A 23,465-nucleotide genomic window follows, 5' to 3' on the forward strand; every position below is an offset into this window, starting at 1 on the left:
AGCATTGAACAGGACTTACTAGAGGTCGCAAAGTACGCATCGCTCTGGGCTACCAAGGATGCAAAGCGGATTCATGAGACAAAGATCTTATGGGTGCTCATGGAGGTGAGCGTCCGGATGTGGGTTAATAGGCAGTCGCACCTGTCCCCCATAGTGCACAATAGTTTATGGAGCTTTACAGACTGCAAAGTGGACATGCACAATATTTACATCAAGGCGCGAAAGGATCTGGCACAGCAGGGGACCAAGTTCCCCTTCATCGCCACTGATGATGCAATTTTTATAATGTTAGAATCATGGTCTCTCGAGTGGTGCGCCCCGGATTTGGTGGAGCTAGATAAGTCAGCAGCACACAAAAGTAAGGTTGAGGCCAAGTTGCATGTCACGAAGTTGGCCGAGAAGAGGCACAATGAGAAAGCAGTAGCAAAGGTAAGGGTAGTCCACGAGGCAACAAAGGTAGCTGTGGAGTAGGCAAAGGGCGCTGAAGTAGCAACAACAACGTAGACAACAGGGGCCACAATAATGCTAGAAGAGGAGGTCCAGGAATTGTCTACAAGATAGGAGGTAGAGGACACGAACCATGTAGAAGAAGGCACAAACCCGGCCACAACTTCCACCTAACTCAAAAGGTCGCGCATCACAGAGAGATTGAGTCCATGAAAAAAGGTCAAGGCCTCCAAATTGGCCATCGACCTAATCACGTTAATGGAAGGTGACCTCTACGACATCAGTGACACGATTCACGAGGTCGCCAAGGAAGCACTCTAAGAAGCCATGTCAGAGCAACAGATTATGTTGGGGTGCCCAAGGGTGCAGTTGCAGGAACTACAGGTGTGGCCCCTACAGGAAGAAACCATAGCCACCTACGGCACAGCAGGCACATCAACACTAGAGCAGCTGCTACACGCAAAACTGCCAACACCATAGTGCTACTGGAATGGGTGCTAATAGCAGAGAATGAGATTGACAGAGCCGCGGTTGGCAGGATCAAGGGACTTGGCCTTAATTTGGCTACCCTTCCGCGAGACACACTGTACCAACTGTAGGATGGCATAACAGCAAAGCTCCGCACCAGGGAGGGCCACATGATTCAAGTGATTAGTGAGCAAAAGATCAACTTTGAACAACTCAGCTTGTAGCGTGACGAACTGGTGTCACAAAACTAGCAGTTAATACAAACAATGGATGAAGCGTGGCAATGTGTCCCAGAGTTTTCCATCACTGCAGACCTACAAATAGAAATGTCGATGCACTGTTTGGAAAGTGGAGTCCAAAATGCGCGCGAGGAAACAACACGAGTACAGCTAGAGCTGAATCTCTAGATTGTCAAGCTGCAATTGAAGGCGCAACCTTCCACTCCTCCGGAAGTTAGAGAGCAGTTCGTTAGCGCTATCCAAACAAGGTTAGAAGAAATTAGACGGGCAGTGTAGGACTGTACCAGTATGTTGGACCAAGCCTTTGGCTTCCTCACATCCTTACAAGAGGACCCCAACATACATCACCTAGAAACAGAGGCACATGAGCTGCAGGAGCAGTACGCTAGTGTAAGGGGAACTGCACAGATAGTCATCCTCACTCAACAACTGGCAAAGATGCAGCAAGAAAGGGCACTGAAAGAGAAGGTGGATGCCGCAAGATAGAAAGAGGCCCTTCTCAAAGCGTGCATCTAGCCATGGATTGACGAGGCCTTCACCATTACAGAAAATATTGAGGGTAAGCTCTCGCAGATGCAAGGATTTGATCCTCAGAAAGAAGCATTAGAAGAGCGCATGCAGCAGGTCCAACAAACTGTAGAACAGTGCATTGCGGACCTCCGAGTAGTATGGGACCAGTTGGAGGGACTCCGTGCCAAGATCATTGCGCCAACTGAGTGACTCCAGGACAAGTCACGATGATTGTGTTGGGGGTCTGTTTGGCATGGAACCCCCCCACAACATGTTTTGGGGCTCAAAGCCTAAGTTTTGGTCAAATACTTTGTAAAAATCTGCGATTTGCAGGTGCGGAGTGCGAAGTATAGGTTGAGTGATAGGGCTATCCACCATAAGTATTGTTATGTAATGTAATATCATGTCAACCTACCCATGGTCTGCAAACCATGGGATTATATAAATAGAATGAGGCTCTAAGTTGTAAAGGGAGCTAATTGGAGAGATAGATGAATACGAATGGTTCGAGCATAGAGTAAGAGTCTAAGTGTATTGGGTCGTAGTAGTAGGAAGAGGCTTTGCAGCTGAGTGCGCAGAGGCCTAGTAGAGTCCACAACTGAGTGCGCAGACCCCTGCAGCTGAGTGCACAGGGCGGTGTCGAGTCTGTAATCTTGAACGAAGAATAATAAAGAGAAGTTGATTCCAATTTCTGTGCATCTGCTTGTATATTGCCTTCTTTACATTTATACTGTTTTGTTTATCGCGTGCACTTATATGATTGCTAGATATACTATTAATTATCACTAGTCTTACACAAATAAGTTAAGTAATCGGGTAATAATAGGTTAAATAGTAAGGAACTTGGGTATAATACGGATCGCACCCCGAGTAGGGCTACGCGAAGGCAGCATCACAAGTTGCGAGGGACTAATATATGTGTGTAGCAATGTGCGTGCAGGGTCAAACCGCACACTGCCAGAAGCTTGTCAGACATCCCCAGGGTGCAGAAACCTGGTTCTAGAACCCTCCCATACTACTTCGGGTGAGACCTCAGTCCGCACTCTGCGGACTTTTGCCGAAAGGGCTAGTAGTACCAGGATTTTCTTGGCTAGATCACCTCTGAACCTGCGTCAGGACCATACAAGCCAATATATATACACAAAAATAATACTCATTAATATAGTTTCTTTTAAGAAAAAGATTTCTTAGTTTCATGTATGAAAAGAATGGCTTTCAAGATAATTAATTATTTTCTTAAAAAATGCATATGAATCATGTTCATACAAAAACAAGAATCCATACTTGTTCCTGGAAAGGATGGTGCATTGAAGTAAAGGTCATTGTATTAGGAAAAACACATGTTGCATGCACAAAAGGGTAGACATTGTGACATAGAAAATATGTTTTTGTTTGTAGATATAGAAATTTATTATGTTAAATTTCCTGAAAAGAACAATATCTTGAAAATTTGTCTCGCTAGATGAATTGTGTCAATTTCTTGATTTCGGTGCATACAAGATTAACTTATCCTTGTTATTGTTGCCTGGTTTCTATGCGTCAAGATGGTTATCTATGGTAATTTATTGATAGAGAACCATGAAAGACTTACATATAGGATGATAGAGAAATGAGGTTATATTAACTTCTTTTTGACAAAGAAGTATGTAATTGTTTACATGAAAATAATTCCTAATGATGGTAGAATTCTAGAGAAGGGAATATGTGTTTCGTACATTAAAGAAGGGTTATTATGATAAGCTCTTGCATGCACAAAGAATAGTCATAGCGTTATAGAGATATGTTCTTTGTATGGATAGAAGAACTATTGGGCTATATTTCTTTAGAAAAATTATATGTGATTACTTTTATGCTAGCATAACTATTATCTTAGTTTATCATGGAATGAGATGTATATGCATGCAATATTTGTGTTAGCTTTCATTGGAAAGGATATACATTCTCATGCGGGAAGTGACAACATGTTGTGTTAGATTTCTTTACGTATTTGCGTGCATAAAAAGTAATAGCTAAAAGGATAGTTCTTTTGATAAAGTTTATGTAATTTGCATGTAAGAAGATTATAATTAGTTCCTTTAAAGGAATGTTTGGAAAGTTGTAGTGATTTGTCTTGCAAGAATGTGCACTTATGCGTAAGGAAATATTAGTTAATATGGTATTGTTTATAGACATGCATTGTTGGTTATAAGATTATTACTAGTGCATATGCAGTGTTGTGAAAGGAAGCATGTCGCAATACTTTTCTTACTTTTCATGAATGTATATGTATAGATGACGAAGCATCACTAGTATAGATTTATGAATTGGTTGATTAACACTATATGTAATCATGATATCAACATTTTTTGAGACAACAATGGCAGGAAAGGTTATTCTTAACATGGTGGAAAGTAAACAACTAATCATCCATGTAGATGAGTGTGAGTTGTAGGACGGTCCACTGAAGGAAGAATCTGGACAGAAAGATATGAATATCGAATATTTATGGGTAAATGATATCATGAGGATTGTAATATATTTTAGCTAAATATGGTGTATTTGAATTATATTCTCTTGTAATATTTTATGACAATGGTTAAGGTATGGATTCCCTTAGAAGCCATTGAGTGAGCGGTGAACACCCTCATGAGCGTTTAATAATAAAATTAAACGTTTTCTAGTTTTCACCCTACAGGGTTTCCAGGGTATATCAGTGTTCAATGATGTGATTGCTTATTGTGTCATTTTGATGATGTTTATTCCTTGCATGATGTGATCTTCATAATGTCGAGTATGTGATTAATTAATCAGGTTAAGGGAAATGTGAAATGAATGCAAGGTTCATGATATAGTTTATGTCAATATAATACAACAGTGGTTATTAATGGCTATGAAACTTACTATTCATTTACTGAATGTTACTCCATGTACTGATGAACATTTTTTAAATATATTTAACTTGTATATTTTATTTAAATATTACATTTATATCATAATTATTTATAAATATATATTTAGGAAATTTAAATGTGTATGGCATATAAAAAAATCAACATATATTCAAAATATAATAAATGACAATAAATTTAGAAATTAAAATATGTTTTTTAATATATATATATATATATATATATATATATATATATATATATATATATATATATATATATATATATATATATATATAACAAACACAAAATATAAAGGATAAAATAAACTTCGAATTTATATAACTTTCTTTTATATATTTAACTTTTAAATTTCATTGAAATATTACATTTTATTATAACTATTTATCAATATATAAATTTATATAATTTAAGTGTGTATGGTATAAATAAAAACTTAACATATCAAAATCATGAAGATAAAAGAGCAACAAATAGAAATTAAACAAGATGACTTCCAACATCCTTACAAATGAAACGTAATCTGTATAGGTCTCTATGTATAGGCCTCTCCCTCGTTGTCAAGTCTGACATTAAAAAAAACATACATTTATTGGTGTTTCCCTTGTTAGCAAGTTTGACATTAAAAAACAACATTCCATTAGTGTAGGAAACATGAATTTTCTTTTAAAGCAAGTAGGTTTTAGCCTTTACGTTCTTAGATTTTGTATATTTTTTTCATTAGAAACCTCTTTCAATTTCCTATAATTTCATAATGAGCTTGAAACAGATTTCAATTGAGTTTTAGAGGAATTTATTGAAATTATTATTGTTCATTTATGGCATGATATTTGAGAACCTCATTAAAGGAATTCACCTAGAATGAAATTCTATGAACTTTGAAGTTGATATATTTTTTTTGTTAACCTAGTGACTTAGTTTATAAATATAGACCATTGGGAAACTCAATCGGCAGTCACTATGTTATTGTTCTTTTGAAGGAAGATAAAGGTGGGGAAAAAATAATTATAGAGAGTGGATTATAACTCAAAAATGAGAGATCACCTTTACAACATTGGAAGTTACAAGAAACTCCAACAGAATCCGATTTCAAGAATTATGAAAGAGGTCAAGAAAGACATCAATGAATCAAATCTGGATGACTATATAAAAAATATATTAACTCCATGGAGTGAGATTACCCCAAGAATTTATGCTCTCCCTAAGATTCACAAAGATTGAATCCCTCTGAGACATATCATGAACACCATTGGTTCTCCCACATATATGTTAGTAAAATATGTAGCTAGTATCCTTAGCCCTCTTGTTGGTAACACTAACTCCTTCATTCAGGATTCAAAAGGTTATTTTTTATCTTATCAAGAATGACAGGTATGAACCTAAAGACTTAACTGTAAGCATTTTGCGTTGTTTCACTATTCACCAAGATTCCTCTTAATGAAGATATCAAAGTTGTCAAAGTTGTTACCAACCCCCTACCAACCAAATAGTAACCTTCAGATCCATCTTAGATCATCTTTTCCTAGTTTCCAAGAGGAATTGTTTAAACAAACTTATCGTGTTGCAATGAGCTCTCCTTTATCACCCATTGTTTCCAACCTTTTTATAGAAATGTTCAAGAAGAAGGCCATCAACACGTACCACTTAAAACCAAAAGTATGGAAGACATATGTTGATGAATCATGACACCAATTTAAAATGGTCCAATGGAAAAATAGAACTTGACAAGTTTATGGAGCATCTTAATGGAATTTTTTAGGATATCAAATTCACCATGAAATTTGAAGACAATAATACCATTACTTTTTTGGATTTTCTTCTACCAGGGAAAGAAGATGGAGGAATGGACATGAAGTATAGAGAAAAAATATTCATATAGATAGCTACCTACATGTTGATTCTCAACATCATCCTTCACATAATATGGGGATCTTAAACACGCTAATCACTAGAGGCTCAAGATTATTGCATAAAGAGAATTTCCAATAGGAAATTCACCACCTTACAAAAGTGTTTCTTGATATTGGATACAATTACAAAGACATCTCTTGATTCCTCTTCCCCTACCCCTGAAGGAAAGAATTCCTTCAATATATCTGTGTTACCACTAATAGAATTGAAAAAGTAATTAAAATAAATGATATTATTACATCATTCAATCCCCTTGAAACCATCCATTAGAAGATGAGACCCGTCAAAGACAAAGTTCACTGACTTCAAGTCAAAGGAGTTTATAAGATTAATTTCTTTTGTGGAATGTGCTACATTGGGAAGACTCGTTGGTCATTCAAAATAAGACTCAAGGAACATGGGGCTGGCATAAGGAAGGAAAAAATTCGCTCATCTATCCTTGTTGAATACTCATCAAAGACTAAGCACCATTTGTGTCTTGAAAACACAAAAATTATCACAAAGGAAGATCATTAATTCAAGCAAGAGTTTAGGGAAGCCTTAGAGATCATTAAATATCCTAAAAATATGAACAGGGATAGAGGGGATGAGGTTAGCAATATTTGGCTGCCTCCAATCTGTCTCATTTAACCTCTCCTTCCTCCTCCTGAAACTTCACCCTTCCCTTCCTAAAAAAGCCCCCTATACCTTCGTTAAAAACCCTCCCTCTTTCCCTTCCCTTTCCTCTTTCTCGTCCTTTCCCGTTATTATTTCTTCTTAAACCTTTCCTTATTCCCTGTTCTTTCATCTTGTTTGCATTCTCATTTTACCTCTACTTGTCTTATCTATTATTAATTCATCTTTCTTTGACTCATATTCTTACTATCCTTTAATCATTTTATTGAGTTTATTTTATTTTAATTTTCATTTAATTTTCCTTTTTCTGACTTTATCTTATTTATTTTATTTTCTTTCTTTATCATTTTTAATTTAGTTTATTTTACTATATTCTTATCTTAATTAATTTTATTTCGCTTTATTGTTATCATTGTTTCCTTTGTCTTATTATTCTTATTTCTGTATTTTAATCTAATTTATTAGATATCATTTTGGGATTCAACTACATTAAGTAAGTCATTCACATATGACCATTTCCATGGGAGGTAGTTGTAACTGACTAATTTCTCATGATTTTTTAATAGTTCACTTAGCACTCATTGCATCAGATGATGCTCACAGGTGTGAAGAAGTGGGATTGAAACTAGTGAAATGAATCACATATCATTAATCATCACTTTTGGGGCCTGCATCCGATAACCAGGACTTCTCGGAGGTCACCCATCCCAGATCGCCTCTAGCTCAAGTGTGCTTAATTGTGGAGTTTTCCCACAATCAAGCCCACTTAGCTTGCTACCCCATTTTCAAAACCTTAGCAAGTATTGTGCCTCATGAACCATTCAAGAAGAGATCCCTTCAGTCTTTTTTAATTTAAGTATTAGGGGGTTTACGCAGTGCATTATATTATATATAATTTTGGGATTCAAGTGCGTTAAGTAAGTCATTCATGTATGACCATTTCCATGAGAGGTAGTCGTAACTGACTAATTTCCGATGATTTTTTAATAGTTCACTTAGCACTCATTGCATTGAGTGATGCTCACAGGGGTGAAGAAGTGGGATTGAAACTAGTGAAATGAATCACATAGCGTCAATCATCACTTACGGGGCTTGCACCTGGTAACCAGGACTTCCCGGGAGGTCACCCATCCCAGATCACCTTTGGCTCAAGCGCGCTTAACTTTGGAGTTTTCCCCACAATCAAGCCCACTTAGCTTGCTACCCCATTTGCAAAACCTTAGCAAGTATTGTGCCTCATGAACCATTCAAGAAGAGATCCCTTCACTCTTTTTGAATTTAAGTATTAGGGGGTTTACGTGAATGACTTACTTAACATGGTTGAATCCCAAAATGATATCTAATATAATGCACTGCATAAACCCCCTAATACTAAAATCTAATTTATTTTATTTTTCTTTGCTTTTAATTTATTTTTTCCTTTTAATTAATTAATTTCTTTTAATGATTCTTTTTTCTTTTCTTTTTTTATTTCTTTCTCTTTTTAATTGTATTTTCTATCTTTAGTCTATTTTTATATTTTTAATATTTATTTTATTTTTACTACTTGACATTGTAATTTTATTACGTTTATTTTATTATTTTATTATTTATTATTTATTATTATTATTATTTAGTTTGATCCTTTACATTTTATTTTAGTATTTGTTCTTCTATTAGTAGTATTGAGCTTTTTGGCCTCTGTTTTCATTTTCATTTATTTTTATTATTTTATTTTATTTTAAAAATTAAGAAAGAGTCGAATCTCTTGTTTTTATTAACCCACAGTTTTTCCCTTTCTCCTATTTATTCTCTCATTTCCTTTCTCTTTTCTCTCATGATGACTCTTGTTGGTGCCTCAAAAGGTAGAATTTAAAAATGGCACATGTGGAATCAATTCTGAAATATCCTTTTGAGAATTCAACCACAGAAGTCTCCAAACAACAAGTATGCAAACCATGAAATCTAGATTCAAATCCCAAAATTATATAATTTTAATGTGTAAATAAAAACTCAATCGAAATGAAAAATATTGTTAAAAGAAAAAGTCTTGTTTTATGTAAATTAACAATACCACTCTCAACATCCTCCCAAAGCTAACTTAACCTATATTGGTATCTCCCTTGTCGTCTAGTTTGGCAGTAATGCATATTGGTTTCTCCCTCGTGGTCAAGTTTGACAATAAGAAACAACATTCAATATAATGAAATGAAATATAGAGCAATAAATTTTTGAGAAATTTCATGAAATTATTAGTGTTTGTATTTGGCATGCTAGAAATTTAGGAAGCTCATCTAATACATTTTATGAGAAATAAAATTAGGTAAACTTAAATTTAATCAATTTTACATAATCTATTTATTTGTCAAACAATGTTACACATTTTTATACAAAACCATTTCATTCCACATTTCAAATGAAAAGTGGGGAAATTCTCTTCATCGTTCATACCACTTTTTAAATGAGAAGTGGGAAAATTCTCTTCATTGTTCATACCACTTTTTACATGAGAAGTGGGGAAATTCTCTTCACCGTCCAACCAGACTGGTTGGAAAAAGTATCTCAACCAACTAAAATACTCCAAAAGATGATCTATGCAGGCGCACACTTTACATTATAATAACTAACCTAGTAGCAAACCATAACCTTAACCTAATAACAAACCATAACCTTCTCGTATAATAAGCACTCCATAAAACAAGTGGAAATTAATAAATTAAAGATTATGTACATGTTGATCATTACCATGAATTTGTACTATAATCATTATGAGTCATGAACTTTCTGAATACTAATGTTTATTCAAAGTTAAAATATTTATATGATCATTATGAGTCATGAACTCTTTGAATTATGATGTTCATTCAAAGTTAAAATCTTTATAGTGTTTCAATTTATCTGCTAGTTTTAGTGACAAAAGCATAAAGATGTGAATATCAAGTGTCAATCTTATTCAAAGTTTCTACTTTTTATATTTCTCATAGAAATATGGTGATCTTAACATATTATACGATGGATGAAATGTAAGTTCATGTTACAAAGAAAATTGTTGCCGAAGAAAACTATGACAATCAATTACCATCTGCCCATAATAATATAGAAGAAGAAAAGGAAACTATTTTTCACGTGGCATGAAGTTGGAAGAAACAAACTATCTCTCGCTAGGATGTGTTGCCACACGAAGTGGCTGGTGAGACTGAAACAATTGCTGAGTTGATTACGGTAAATTTCCTGGAATAGCACCCTTGAGTGCTTTGATAATTGTACATCTCTTGGGTGCTGGTGATCGTATTGTCTCCCCTTGCATTTTGAGTATTATTCAGAGAGCTGAAGAACCTTCCACTAAGGTGACAATGGATAAATTTTTATTAAGTGCATTTGAAATGTTTATTATAGCCATAGGAGCATTCAAATCTAAATACAAGGGGAAGAATCCATCAACTCCAGAGGATAATTCTATTCCTGTGGTTGCCTGTAAAATTTGCTTCACAATCTGTAGGGGAAGAAGTCATGTTTTATGTAAATTAACAAGACGACTCCCAACATCCTCTGAAAGCTAACTTAACCTATATTGGTCTCTCCCATGTCATCTAGTTTGACAATAATGCATGTTAGTTTCTTTATGGTGGTCAAATATAATATTTTATATAATGAACATGAAACAGAGAGGAATATAATTTTTGAGGAATTTCATGAAATTATGAGTGTTTGTATTTGGCATGTTAGATATTTACAATCTAATAAATTTTTTGAGAGGCAAAATTTGGTGAACTTAAATTTAATCAATTTTACATGATCTATTCATTAAACAATATTACATATTTTATACAAAACCATATCATGCCACTTTTTAAGTGAGTAGCAGGGAAATTCTCTTGACCCTCTAACCAAATTGGCTAAAAAAGTATCTCAACTAATTAAAATACTCCAAACTCCTAAAAATAAACATGATCTAAAACTAGAAATGATTTATGTAGAGACACACACTACATTATAATGACTAACTTAATAGATACCCATAACCTTCTCGTATAATAAGTACCCAATAAGTGGAAATTAATAAATTAAAGTTTATTTACATGTTAAACATTACCATGAAATTTTACTATAGTCGTTATGAGTCATTATCTCTTTGAATTCTGATGTTCATTCAAAGTTAGAATCTTCGCAATATTTTAGTTTATCGCTAGTCTTAGTGACAAAAGAATAAAGATGTGAATATCAAGTGTAAATCTTATTCAAAGTTTATCCTTCCTAGATTTCTCATAGCAAAAAGGAAGGTTGCATGGTAGTTAGTCCCTACTTTAAGCGGGAGGAGCAGGGATCAGGTGGTTGAGGACTGCATGGGTTTAGTTCATAGTTAAGGCAATTGAATAAGAAGTTGTTGTGCATGAAATAGTTACCCATGAAAGGCAGGTGGAATTTACTAACCTTGCTGCCAATATTTTTAGCCCTTTCCTTCTTAGGTACATCAATGAAGCCCTCGACCCTCGACCTCAATTATAGAGGCCTAGACACTAGAGAGAGCACTGGACAAACTGAAACATGCCTTTTGAGAAAGGTTCTCATAGCCGAGCATAGCCGATAGTTGAGAGTTGAGGCCAATTTTTGATTTTCTCTTTTATGTCTTGGAAACAAACAATGCATTATCTTAATTTGAGAAGTCGTTGAGCCAATTGGTTCATGGATAATCTCAGATATCATGAAAAAAACAAATACTCCTTGGGAACTGAAACTCTGCCTCATACCTACTGCCTTTTTATCACATGACCCATGTAGTTGGATCTCCTTGCTACCCTGCACTAGAGCATACATGTACTAGTAAGGTGACAACAATAACTTATGTGTTTGTAGTTTGGGTTTTATTGATTCAAGTAGCTTGTGCAAGAAGAAGGGGAAGCTTTTGCAAGCAGATGATTGCAAACTTCTTAATGAGCCCTCATTGAAGAAGTTGCACTGGTTCTTCAACTGGTTTTTTTGTGTTCTCATCCTCATCCTAAAGCTCGTCACAGTATTATACAAATAGTGTAGATGCTTGCAAGTGATAAACCACCTCCTCTGGTACCTTCTAAACCTAATCCCCTTCCTATGGTACCTTAAGCCTCCTTTTGCAGACACACCTCCAATAAGTAAATGCTTTGATGATTTCATTGTTTTGTTTGCTTTCTATAAGCATGGAAATTCTAATACTATCTCACATGCATGTTCATAACCCTATTTCAAGCCCTATATACAACCATTCATTTAGGCAACCATTTCAAGACTGTCTTTCATTTGGACAGTCATTGAGATGCAGACATTCCAAGACCAACTGTTTCAAGACCAGGAGAAAGGAGTTTATGGTTACTAAGGTCTTCACCAAGGAAGGAAAGGTCTAAACCAACTAGATCATCTCAATAAGAAAGCTCATATAAGAAAGCCTTAACCAACAGAAGAAGGGAGTATAAGCCCTAACTATATTATCTCAATAAGCCAAAAGAGTGGATAATGTTAGTAGGAGGGCAGGCTCCTCAATCACGCTCTTAGGGACTAAAACAATAGTATTTCCATTCCACAGGCTAGGGAATGAGTCACTCAAATGAATGAATGGAAACGATCCTACACATGGGATGGATGGTGCTGCTGGGCAAGATGATGGCTTTCGAACTAATAAAAGAGATGTTGGTACTAGCACTGACACATCACTGGTTCTGGGTAAACGGGTACTGGGTGATCAACTTCACTTGCTTCAATCACATGGCGAGGCAATCCTTGCATCTGTGGGATCATTTCCTACTGGCGTGAACAATATATTACATCTTTCCTAAGTCTCTCGGGTTATGGGTGGGATAAATAGATAATTCAAATGCCATTCAAAGTCTATATAATGAACTATCTATCCAAAGCCCATCTATGGAGCACTCACACTACTATACCCAGACGTTAGTGAACTCACTTTGGTTAGGTTTGACCTGAGGGTCAACAAGGATTCGTCTGTGACACAACAGCAAGATACATTGGCTCAGCTACTCATCGTATGATTTTGGAGGGTTAGATAAATATTTTAGACCTTGTATCCAGGCTCAAAGATTATCCACCCCCATGATACCTTCCAACTATGAAACAACCAATGGAAAACAAAAAAAATGGGGTTCTTGTCAAACGACAAAACAACGACAGCGCTCAATGAAGAAGGGAAGGGGACAAAAATGACCCGCAGAGAGCATAAAAACAAGAACAACAAGCCCAACACTAATCAATAGGACAGAGAAAGCACCATGTAGGATCATCCATGGAACACATTCCACCATAGAGAGACCCACCAGAGACTCGCATCTCTACATTTTATTTGCGAATCTCTATCATTGTGAATTGTAATGTCATCATATCTTGTTGGGAATTTCTTTCTATTTCAGTCAGTGTGTGGCAAGGATGGAGAATAAGGTAAAAACAAGGTGCAGTCTGATCTATTTATTTTGTCAGATTTCATTTTGAATATTATAAAAAAAAAAACCAAGTTCAGTTAAGCGTTCAGGTTCAGTTCGTTAAATGTTTCGACATTCAATGAAATTGTCATTGCATATCGTAATTGAACTTGTAATGTAGTCTCCAAAAGAAAAAACCACAAATATATAAATGAAATCCAATCCCCAAATTCAAGCATTCCAAAGTTGCAAATAAATGGGTGATATTAAGCCATCTTGTTTAGTTTATTTACGAGCATATCGGTTTAGTTCAATAGATTGATTGAGAACTACTGATGACACAAACACTTCTCTTCTTAGAAGGGTGATAGCCTGTATTCTACGAGGGGTGGTACAATGAACTAGTGCTTTCTGTTCAACAACCAACCAAGTAGAGCTAGCCTCCACACCCAGTTGAACATCACCACTTTAACTCCTAGTAGGAAGAGATTGAAGTGCTTTGTTATCACTGGCCCCACAAATCTTAGTGCTCTACTATTACTAATCAGAGGGCCCAAATGTAAGTTGTAGGGACAAAGAATAATTAGAGGTAATTCCAGAGTGTGAATTATGGTATCGTAAGTAACTATTAAACGTGCTGGTATAGCTCTCTAGACTAAGTTAATAAGAACTAATTTCAAAAGACAACACAAAATATTGGAACAAAGGGTGTAGCCCAAGGAAAGCATCCCAATAACATGATTTACATAAGATAGAAAGTTGATTAGATGCATTAGATACAAAATAGCCTCACTTGTATGTCAAATCATCCATTTGTCTCCAACCACAACGTGTTTTTCCAATGTATAGAGAGAAAGAGAACATTATACTCAATAGCAAATCCAAGCACAAAACATTTTGGAAACTTTACAATGCAAGAAAACATGCTTAACCATTTTATGCTTGCAACAACCTATGTAGCACTCAGTTGTCATACCAGTACATTTCAATTGATATTCAACACCCCGAGAAGGAAGATGACTTCATTAGTGAAGGAAACAAATAAAAAACTCAACCTAGCCTTGCAATACTCCCAAATCAAATTCAACTTGGCCCTACTGCCAATCTGAGTTAACTTGCTCCTCAGTTGGACTGCCTTTGGGAAATTTAAACTCAACCACAACAGTTTCAATACTTTTTGTTGCAAAGTTCTCCCAAGCTGTTGCAGGAAAAATAAAGTTTCATATGGAAATTGTTAGTATGAACCGAGACCCTCAAGAAGTTCGATGAGGGTACAACTATAGGTTTCTAATAATGCTAGAGGTTTGGACAAAAGATAGAAAAAAGCTCTAAAAATAAAAAGAAAAGGTGAAAGAAAAGAGATCATAATAGATTAATTACAAGAAAAAGTGAAGAACATGATCTCTAGAAGACAATGACCAATGCAAAATTAGACTACAAAAGTCTTTAACAACTTTAATAATCCAACAGAGATTCAGTGTTGACAAAAAACGTACCCTATTTTTGTGATTTTCTCCAATTGGTTTACTCGAATCGGTATAGACACAAGCATAACTTGATCCTGTGATGGGGTTTTGCATCCACTGCACTTCTTTGACAATGGGGCTTTGCATCCACCAAATCATCTGATTCATCTAAAGCTCTTTGGCAGCAAATAGAAAGGATTGGAAATCTAAGATTTTTCCTTGTCAGAATAATGCAAATGTTGCCATTTTAACATTCACAATATGTCATGCACTTAGACTTGCAATTTGAAAGGATCATAATTTCTTAATGAAAACCTAGGGCCTCATAGATTTGATACCACTGCTTACTTAGTGGCATTAACACAAGGAATGACACACAACTCATTCACCCATAGTTCTTAAACTCTATGTGACTTAGCTTCAAAAGCTCTCCAAACGGGTGATGGGAAACATCATGAACAACTTAAGTTTTTTTTTCATGGCATGGAAGCTCCATTTCTAATTAATAAATGGACAAAGAAACCATCAAATTATCTACTATATGTGCTCTACTTGTCTAGAGTGAACCATCAACCAAAGGAAAAATAGGCACAAAGAAAGAGAAAGTAGCATTAGACATGACCATGTGGACCACCATGCCAAAGAGCAAGGTGCATTAGACATGACCACGTGGCCCAAATATCCATGGAGTATACATGAGAAGACATTACACATTGACAAGCAAAGAGGTGCATGAAACACATCCAAGAAGATGTTAAAAAGGTGAAAATGATGTTACGAAAGACTTGGAATACGTAAAAAACCAAGATGGAAATGACCAAATCATCCATAATATCAAAGTTAGAGATAATATGGGTTGTATTTATTTCAGGAACACTACAAGGGGAATAAATTCTAGATGAACCCAAATACAACCATCATCGTCTATTATACTAGCGACACAAGCAATCTAATCTACTACCATGAGAAATTGTAGACAAATACAATTAATATTGGTACTAAGGAGAAGCCCAAGCTCACTATTACAACTAGAAAGAGAGAATAAAATACATAATATCAATCTCGCGAAATTCATAATCCTAATTTGGATACAACTGGATTGAAACACCCTGCTAACCCAAAAGCCAGAATTATAGATGTTGGTCCTTACTTCCCTACTACCTTACTTATTTTAGGAAGATTCAATGGATTTTCTATGCTAGAAAGAAAGCAAGGCCCGAAAGGCAGCAAACAAAAGTGAATCAACTTTACGAGGAGATCGAATGGGGATTTCAATGAAAAAAATTATTTTACAGTAATGTTGAAATGAACCCTCAAAACTAACTAAGAAATGTTGATCTGAACCCACATACGGCCCACTCTGAAAGCTCTCATGGTCGAGAGGCCATAGGATACAACCCACTCTGAAAGCACTCATGGTCAAGAGGCCACAGGATAAGTGGGACCGAAAGAGCAGGTAACTCAATGCCACATCTTTTCAAGAGGCAAATAACATAATAATAATAAATAAAATCATAGATTTTTTTTAAATAATAATAAATAAAGTAAAACTAAATTAAAATTAAAGGTGTGTGACTCTCACCTTGCAATGCATCCCAACTATTGGAGGAATTGATTCTGAAGTTCCATTCTTAATTGGTGTTTGAATAATAGATTCCAAAATTTCATTGTTAAATTAAAATTAAAATCAATTTAAAAAGAGTGGCTTGTCCCACTTCCCTTGCATGCATGCAAAGTGTCCAAAGTATTGATTCCCAAGTTCCCTGGGAAGAGGAAGACTCGCAGCTTGGATAAGAAGAAAGCTCAAAAAGTTTCTTTCTAGCTCGACACGTGGACAGACTAAACTGTCTAGTACAACTGCATTATTTGAGGTGAAAACTAATCATCCATCTAACTCTTCTAGTACTCAGAATAGTAGTCTAAGTGATTAGAATAATAGTTAGAATGGCTGGAGATGACATGAAATTTTCGGTTAGCCGCAACCTTATAGCTGTGATCTCCCCTCCGTTCTAGTTGATATAAGACAAACTAATAATCATTTTTTCTTCGTTTCATTAGTAGATATGTTTCCTATCAAGTATTTGTGCTCTTTTTATCTGCCGATGTCACCACAATTGAGGGCACTTCTTGAATCCCAAGGATGGCTCCACGCTTACATACTTGGTAGGTCCTGGAATGGGTAGCTATGGTACTTGGTAGTCCACACATCTAGAAGAGATAGATGCCCAACAATTAGTGATAGAATTTACCGTAATTATAGATAACAAAAATTCATAAACTAAACTTTTGCTTGATATTACATCGGCATTTCAGGTCCCTATAAAATGTTGCAAGTGGTATGCACGACTATTCACCCATTACATAAAGAAAAATAAAAGACATAGGGAAGACAAGAAAAGAAAAGGACTGGAACATAAAAACATAGTTGAACTGGAAATTCAATGGGAACGTATGTATCAATCTTACCAATGTTCCTTAGCTTGTTCTGGTTCTGTATTAGGTGGATGTTTTTGTTCGTCCTGAAACACAACTTGAATGACCGAATAAAAACCAATTAATGAGCGTTCCCGGAAAATGCCTTTAACTATATTGGCTGGCCTCCTTATGTTATCTTTTATAGAAACCAGACTGAGAGAGGTTAATTCATGCACGACAACACTGAAAGAGTAGCCAACACTTTGAATTCCATATATGGAGCATATCCATTAGCAGGGATAGCTGACCAAACTTACCCATAATAAGAAACAGGGATAGAGGTAAAAGAAGTTGTTTCACCAGTTGAATTTTTTTACCCCACATATAAAGCAGCAGTTCCAAATCCTCCATCATCAATAGCATACCAGGTGGTCGTCTTAGGGGGTTAGCTAAAACGCTTTATTTTGCCATTGATCCAAGCACAATTCAAGACCAGGTGGTAGTGTTAGGGGTTTAACTAAAATGCTTTATTCGACCATTGATCTAAGAACAATTGAGAGAATAGCTTCATGGGAAACAACTATAAATGCAAAGAGCAAAGCTTCATGGGAAACAAGTATAGATTTTCACTGAGACCAAATTATATGGAGTAGCAGGAGGCACAAAGGCAGCAAACCAAGTAACATGTTGCATGAGGAACAAAGGCAACAAAGCAGCCATGCTAGTGTGTGTAGGGTTTATGCACATCCTAGAAAACACACAGTTATGATCCTCCTGTTCTATCCAGCTACACAACTATGATCTTCTTGTGTTCTCTCCAACTTCAGTTCAATTTATGTTCCGTAGACACCACAACAACATGCAACAACCCCAATGCCAATGCTAGTTTAACTTGTAGACAACACAACAACATGCAACAATGCCAATGCCAATGCCAGTTCAACTTTTGTTCCATAGACACCACAACAATATGATACATCACCACAGTAGACACAACAGCAACAGGTGGTAACTTCAAAGCAACAACATGTGGCAACTTCAAAGACATTGTTGCTAGCAACTTCAAAGACTAATAAATGCCCAAAGAAAGCCTATCAGCCATAGTAGGAAGGATGTACCAATTCCCGCATAGACAATAACCGGAGCTAGCATTTCATATCGGTAGACTAATGTTAGCATTAGACAACAAAAATGAAAAATGAACCACACAAAGCAAATATAATATATGCTTTCAGCCTCTCTCCCTCAGGAAGAGGCTAAATAAGACGGTAAATCACTATTTTGTTAAAAAATTTGATTAAATTCATTGAATAGGTGCTAGAAAACAACTCAACTAATATTATTTTCATTGTTTTTAATTACTATAGTTCCATGTCGAGACGACAGAGACTAATAAAGTGATATTAACATATTATACGATGGATGGGATGTAAGTTCAGAATGCAAAAAAAATTGTTGCCAAAGAAAATTATGGCAATCAATTACCATCTTCCCATGAATAATATAGTAGAAAAAAAGGAAACTATTTTGCACATGGCATGAAGTTAGAGAAACAAACCATCTCTTGCAAGATTAGAAGATGTTGCCACGTGAAGTGTCTATTGAGTGTGAAGTAATCACTGAGTTGATTACGTTAATTTCCCTAGAATAGCAACCTTGAGTGCTTTGATGATTGTACATTTGTTTGGTGTCGATGGTCATATTGTCCCCCCTGCATTTTGAGACAACTCAAACATTGGCTCCTCATGTCTGAATTTCCCTTTGCTAGACTTCTCATCAAGCCACATGTGAAAATTCACATTTATAAACCGAACATCCAGAGCATTGGTCACGCCGAAACCAAATGTGTGCTCTTTTCTCTCTAACAGTTTTCCAAAAAAAAAAGTGTAACCTGAATCTCATAGCTAGGTAGATCAAATGACCCAATACCAACAATAGGCTGCCATAATAGTTTATCAATCCCTCTTGTATACATCATAGGAAAAGGCAACACAACACCTACAAGGACCCATTGATAAATGTCATTGCTTCTCTAAAAGGCCCATTATCATTACCACTACCAACTCTAGTCAAATTATTTGCCTCATCAGAACTTATCATTTAGATGAAATGAAGTAAAAATTTCCTAGATTTTTTCAGAATACTGGATTAGTTTATGCATTCAAAAATATTTATACATTCAAAAATGTATTTTAAGCAACAAAAAAAATCACATTTTTACATGAAATTGTATTGTAAGACTATTTTGTCTATAAATTAGACTACACACACACACACACACACACACACACACACACACATATATAGATTAAATTAAACTTTGAATTTACCTAGGGTTATTTTATATATTTAACTTTTATATTTTATTGAAATATTACATTTCTATTATAACCGTTTATAAATATATAATTTAAATATGGATGGTATAAATAAGAACTTAACATATCAAAATTGTGGAAATAAAGATATACAAATAGAAATTAAACAACATGACTTCCAACATCTTTACAAAGTGAATCTAATATGTATAGGTCTCCCTCGTTGTCAAGTTTGGCATTCGAAAACAATACTTGCATTTTCTTTAAAGCTAGTAGGTTTTAGCCTTTTGGTTTTTATTTTTTGTCCAACTTCTTTGAATTTCCTCTGATTTCATAATGAACTTCAGCTGAATTTTAGAGAAATTTTTTGAAATTATTAGTGTTCATGTTTGGCTTCAGATTTGAGAACCTCATTGAAGGAATTCACCTATATAATGAAATAATTTGAACATTGAATTTAATATACTTTGTTTAGTTAACAAAGTTACTCAGTTTATAAATATAGCCTATTAGGACACTCAATTGGGAGTCAATATATTATGAAATATTATGTAAACCATGAAATCAAGATTCAAATCCCAAAATTATATAATTTAAATGTGTATGATATAAATAAAACATTAATAAAAATGAAAAACATTATTTAAAAAAATTATATAAAAACAATCATGTTTTATGTAAATTAACAACACTACTCCTAAAATTCTCCCAAATCTAATGTAGCAAGTATTGGTCTCTCCCTGGTTGTAGAGTTTGACAGTAATGCATATTAATTTCTCAGTTGTGGTCAGATTTGACAATATCACAGGACATTCCTTATAATAAACATGAAACAAAAATAAATAAAGTTTTTGGGAAAAATCATGAAATTATTAGTGTTTGTAGTTGACATACTAGATATTTGCAAACATCATCTAATAAATTTTCTGAAAAATGAAATTCGGTGAACTTGAATTTAATCAATTTTTCTTGATCTATTTATGACACATATTTTTATAAAAAACATATCATACTACTCTCTAAGAAAAACAAGTGAAGAAATTCTCTCAACCCTCCAACTAATCTTATTTGGAAAAATTATATCAACCAACTAAAATATGCCAAACTCCTAAAACTAAAAAAAATATAAAAATATAAAAACTCTGCATTATAATACTAATATACTAACGAACCATAACCTTCTTGTACAATAATTACTCCTTAATTAAACATTAAGTAGATGTTAAACACTATGCTGAGTTTGTTGTATCATCATTATGAATCATGAACTCTTTGAATTATAATGTTCACGCCAAACTCCTGAAACCAACCATAAAAATTGTGTAAAAACTCTAAATTATAATGACTAACCTAATAACCAACCATAACCTTCTTGTGTAATAATTACTCCAGGAAATTAATAAATTAAGCATTGGTAGATGTTGAACATTACCATGAATTTGTACTATCATCGTTATGAGTCATGATTCATGAACTCTTTGAATTATGATGCTAAAATCTTTGTAGTGTCGGTTTTATCCACTAGAATAAGTACTCCATAAAACACGTGGAAATTAATAAATTAAACATTACGTAGATGTTGAACATTACCATCAGCGTTATGAGGCATGACCTCTTTGAATTATGATATTCATTCAAAGTTAAAATCCTTATAGTATGAGTTTTAGTGACAAAAGCATAAAGATGTAAATACCAAGAGTCAATATTATTCAGAGTTTCTGCTTCCTATATTTCTCATAGAAATAAAGTGATCTTAACATATTATACGATGGATGAAATGTAAGTTGATGTTACAAAAAACTGTTGCCCAAGAAAACTATGACAATCAATTCCCATTTGCCCATAAATAAAATAGTAGAAGAAAAGGAAACTATTTTGCACGTGGCATGAAGTTGGAAGAAACAAACTATCTCTCGCTATGATGTGTTGCCACACAAAGTCTCTGCTGAGTCTGAAACAATTGCTGAGTTGATTGCTTTAACTTGCCTGGAATAACAACCCTGAGTGCTTTGATAATTGTAAGCCTGTTGGGAGCTGGTGATAGTATCATCTCCCTCTACATTTTGATTGTTATTTAGAGAGCTGAAGAACGTTCCACTAGAGTCAACAAGGGAGACATTTTTATTAAGCACATTTGAAATATTATTTACAGCTATAGGAACATTGAAATCTAAATATAAGGCGAAAAAGTCATCAACTTCAGAGGATAATTCTATTCCTGTGACTGTCTCTACAATAACCTTACTATTGGTTGCTATCGTTTGGTTCACAATCTCTTGCTTTCCAAGTGCTTGAAAAGTCATTAAATTATCATACCTGAACTCTTGCGAAGTATTGGTAATGAGCTTGCCATGAGAGGATTGTACCCAGCCAGAGGAAGAGATCCTCCTATTCCCAAATGTGTGAAATGATCCATCGAGCGCTTTGAAGTTTGACACCAATGACAACTCCAACTTAGGCTCCTCGTGCCCAATCAATTGCCCTATGATTGCACTATTAGAGTTCCCATCAAGCCACAGGTGCAAATTCGCATCTATAAACCAAACATCCAAAGCATTGGTCACGCCGAAACCGAATGTGTGCTCTTTTCCATCCAACAGTTCCCCCAAAAAGGGTGTAACCTCAATCTCATAACTAGGCAGATCAAATGTCCCAATACCAACCAAAGGATCCCAGAACTGTGTATCAATCCCTCCTGTATAAATCACAGGAAAAGGCCACACAGCACCTACAAGGACCCCATCGATAAAGGCCACCAATTCTCTAAAAGGCCCATTACCAGGTCTAGTCAAATTATTTGCCTCAATATACACATTGGGGGGATTGTTGTACCAGAACTCATCACTTTGATGGAATGAAGCAAAAATCTCCAAAACGGCCTTGTAAGCGTTAGGTGGTAGTTGCAACGACTTCGACTGCACATCAGACGAATTTTCTATCCGAAACCAGGATCCCCCAATATGAGAACTAGGAAGCGAAATAGGCAGAATCAGATCTGCAAACCCTGCGTTATTATTCCCAGAATCTCCATAAAAATTAAATGTTATATTGACATGATAAACCCCAGTATAAGTCATATCAACTACGTTATCAAGCTGGACTTCAAGGATTTGAGGCTTATCTAACAATGAAGAATATTTAGTAATATCCTTCTGAATGATCCATTCAATCAGTCCCCCATCGGGTTCTGCTGTACAAGTGCGCAGGATCTCCACTTCACTCAACCACACCCCTGCAATACGGTCATACTGAAACCCATCACACGTTGCCTTCCACTCCATCACCACTTTCGTCCAATTCCTCTGACAGTTTGGGGGTGGCGTATAGTTTCCTATCACTGGAGGATAATTATACGTGTACCCAAAATCGTGGTCTAACAGTTGAACAGAGCATGGATTCTCGTTGGGAATCTCGATGGGTTTTGTAACCTCAAAAAATTCCTTAGGATTGCCTTGGAAGGGAGACGGATTTACCCGGTCTCTGGGTGGTCGAGCCAACGTAGTAAAGACTTCCCTTGGCCTCCGTCCGTCAATGATGGCAAGAGTGGGAGTGACCAGCAGTAACATCACCAGCATATGCCAATGGATCTCCATCTAAATTCAAATGCAGAACTCAACAGAGTCTACTGATCAACCTCTGTTCCTTGCCCAGAGCTTTATAATAGAAAGCTCACCGCTAATCGTTACCTCCTGGGAATGAGGTTCTCTCGGTTGAGGCAGTGCGGTGATGAGGGTTTATCGGCGGAAACAGGCATAGACCGGTGGGGACTTATGTACTTTAGGTGGCCACTATTCGAAGTACCAAC

At 35.4% G+C, this 23,465-nt stretch overlaps 1 pseudogene; it reads right to left on the reverse strand.

Annotated features, from left to right (window-relative positions):
* Positions 1-21,576: 21,576 nt before the first annotated feature.
* Positions 21,577-23,253, reverse strand: LOC149224196 (peptide-N4-(N-acetyl-beta-glucosaminyl)asparagine amidase A pseudogene; annotated as a pseudogene).
* Between the last annotated feature and the right edge of the window lie 212 nt (positions 23,254-23,465).

This window comes from Pinus tabuliformis, chromosome Q (assembly GCF_031772625.1).
Source record: "Pinus tabuliformis cultivar Carrire ecotype Pingquan chromosome Q, CPIR1, whole genome shotgun sequence".
Taxonomy (NCBI): Eukaryota; Viridiplantae; Streptophyta; class Pinopsida; order Pinales; family Pinaceae; genus Pinus; species Pinus tabuliformis.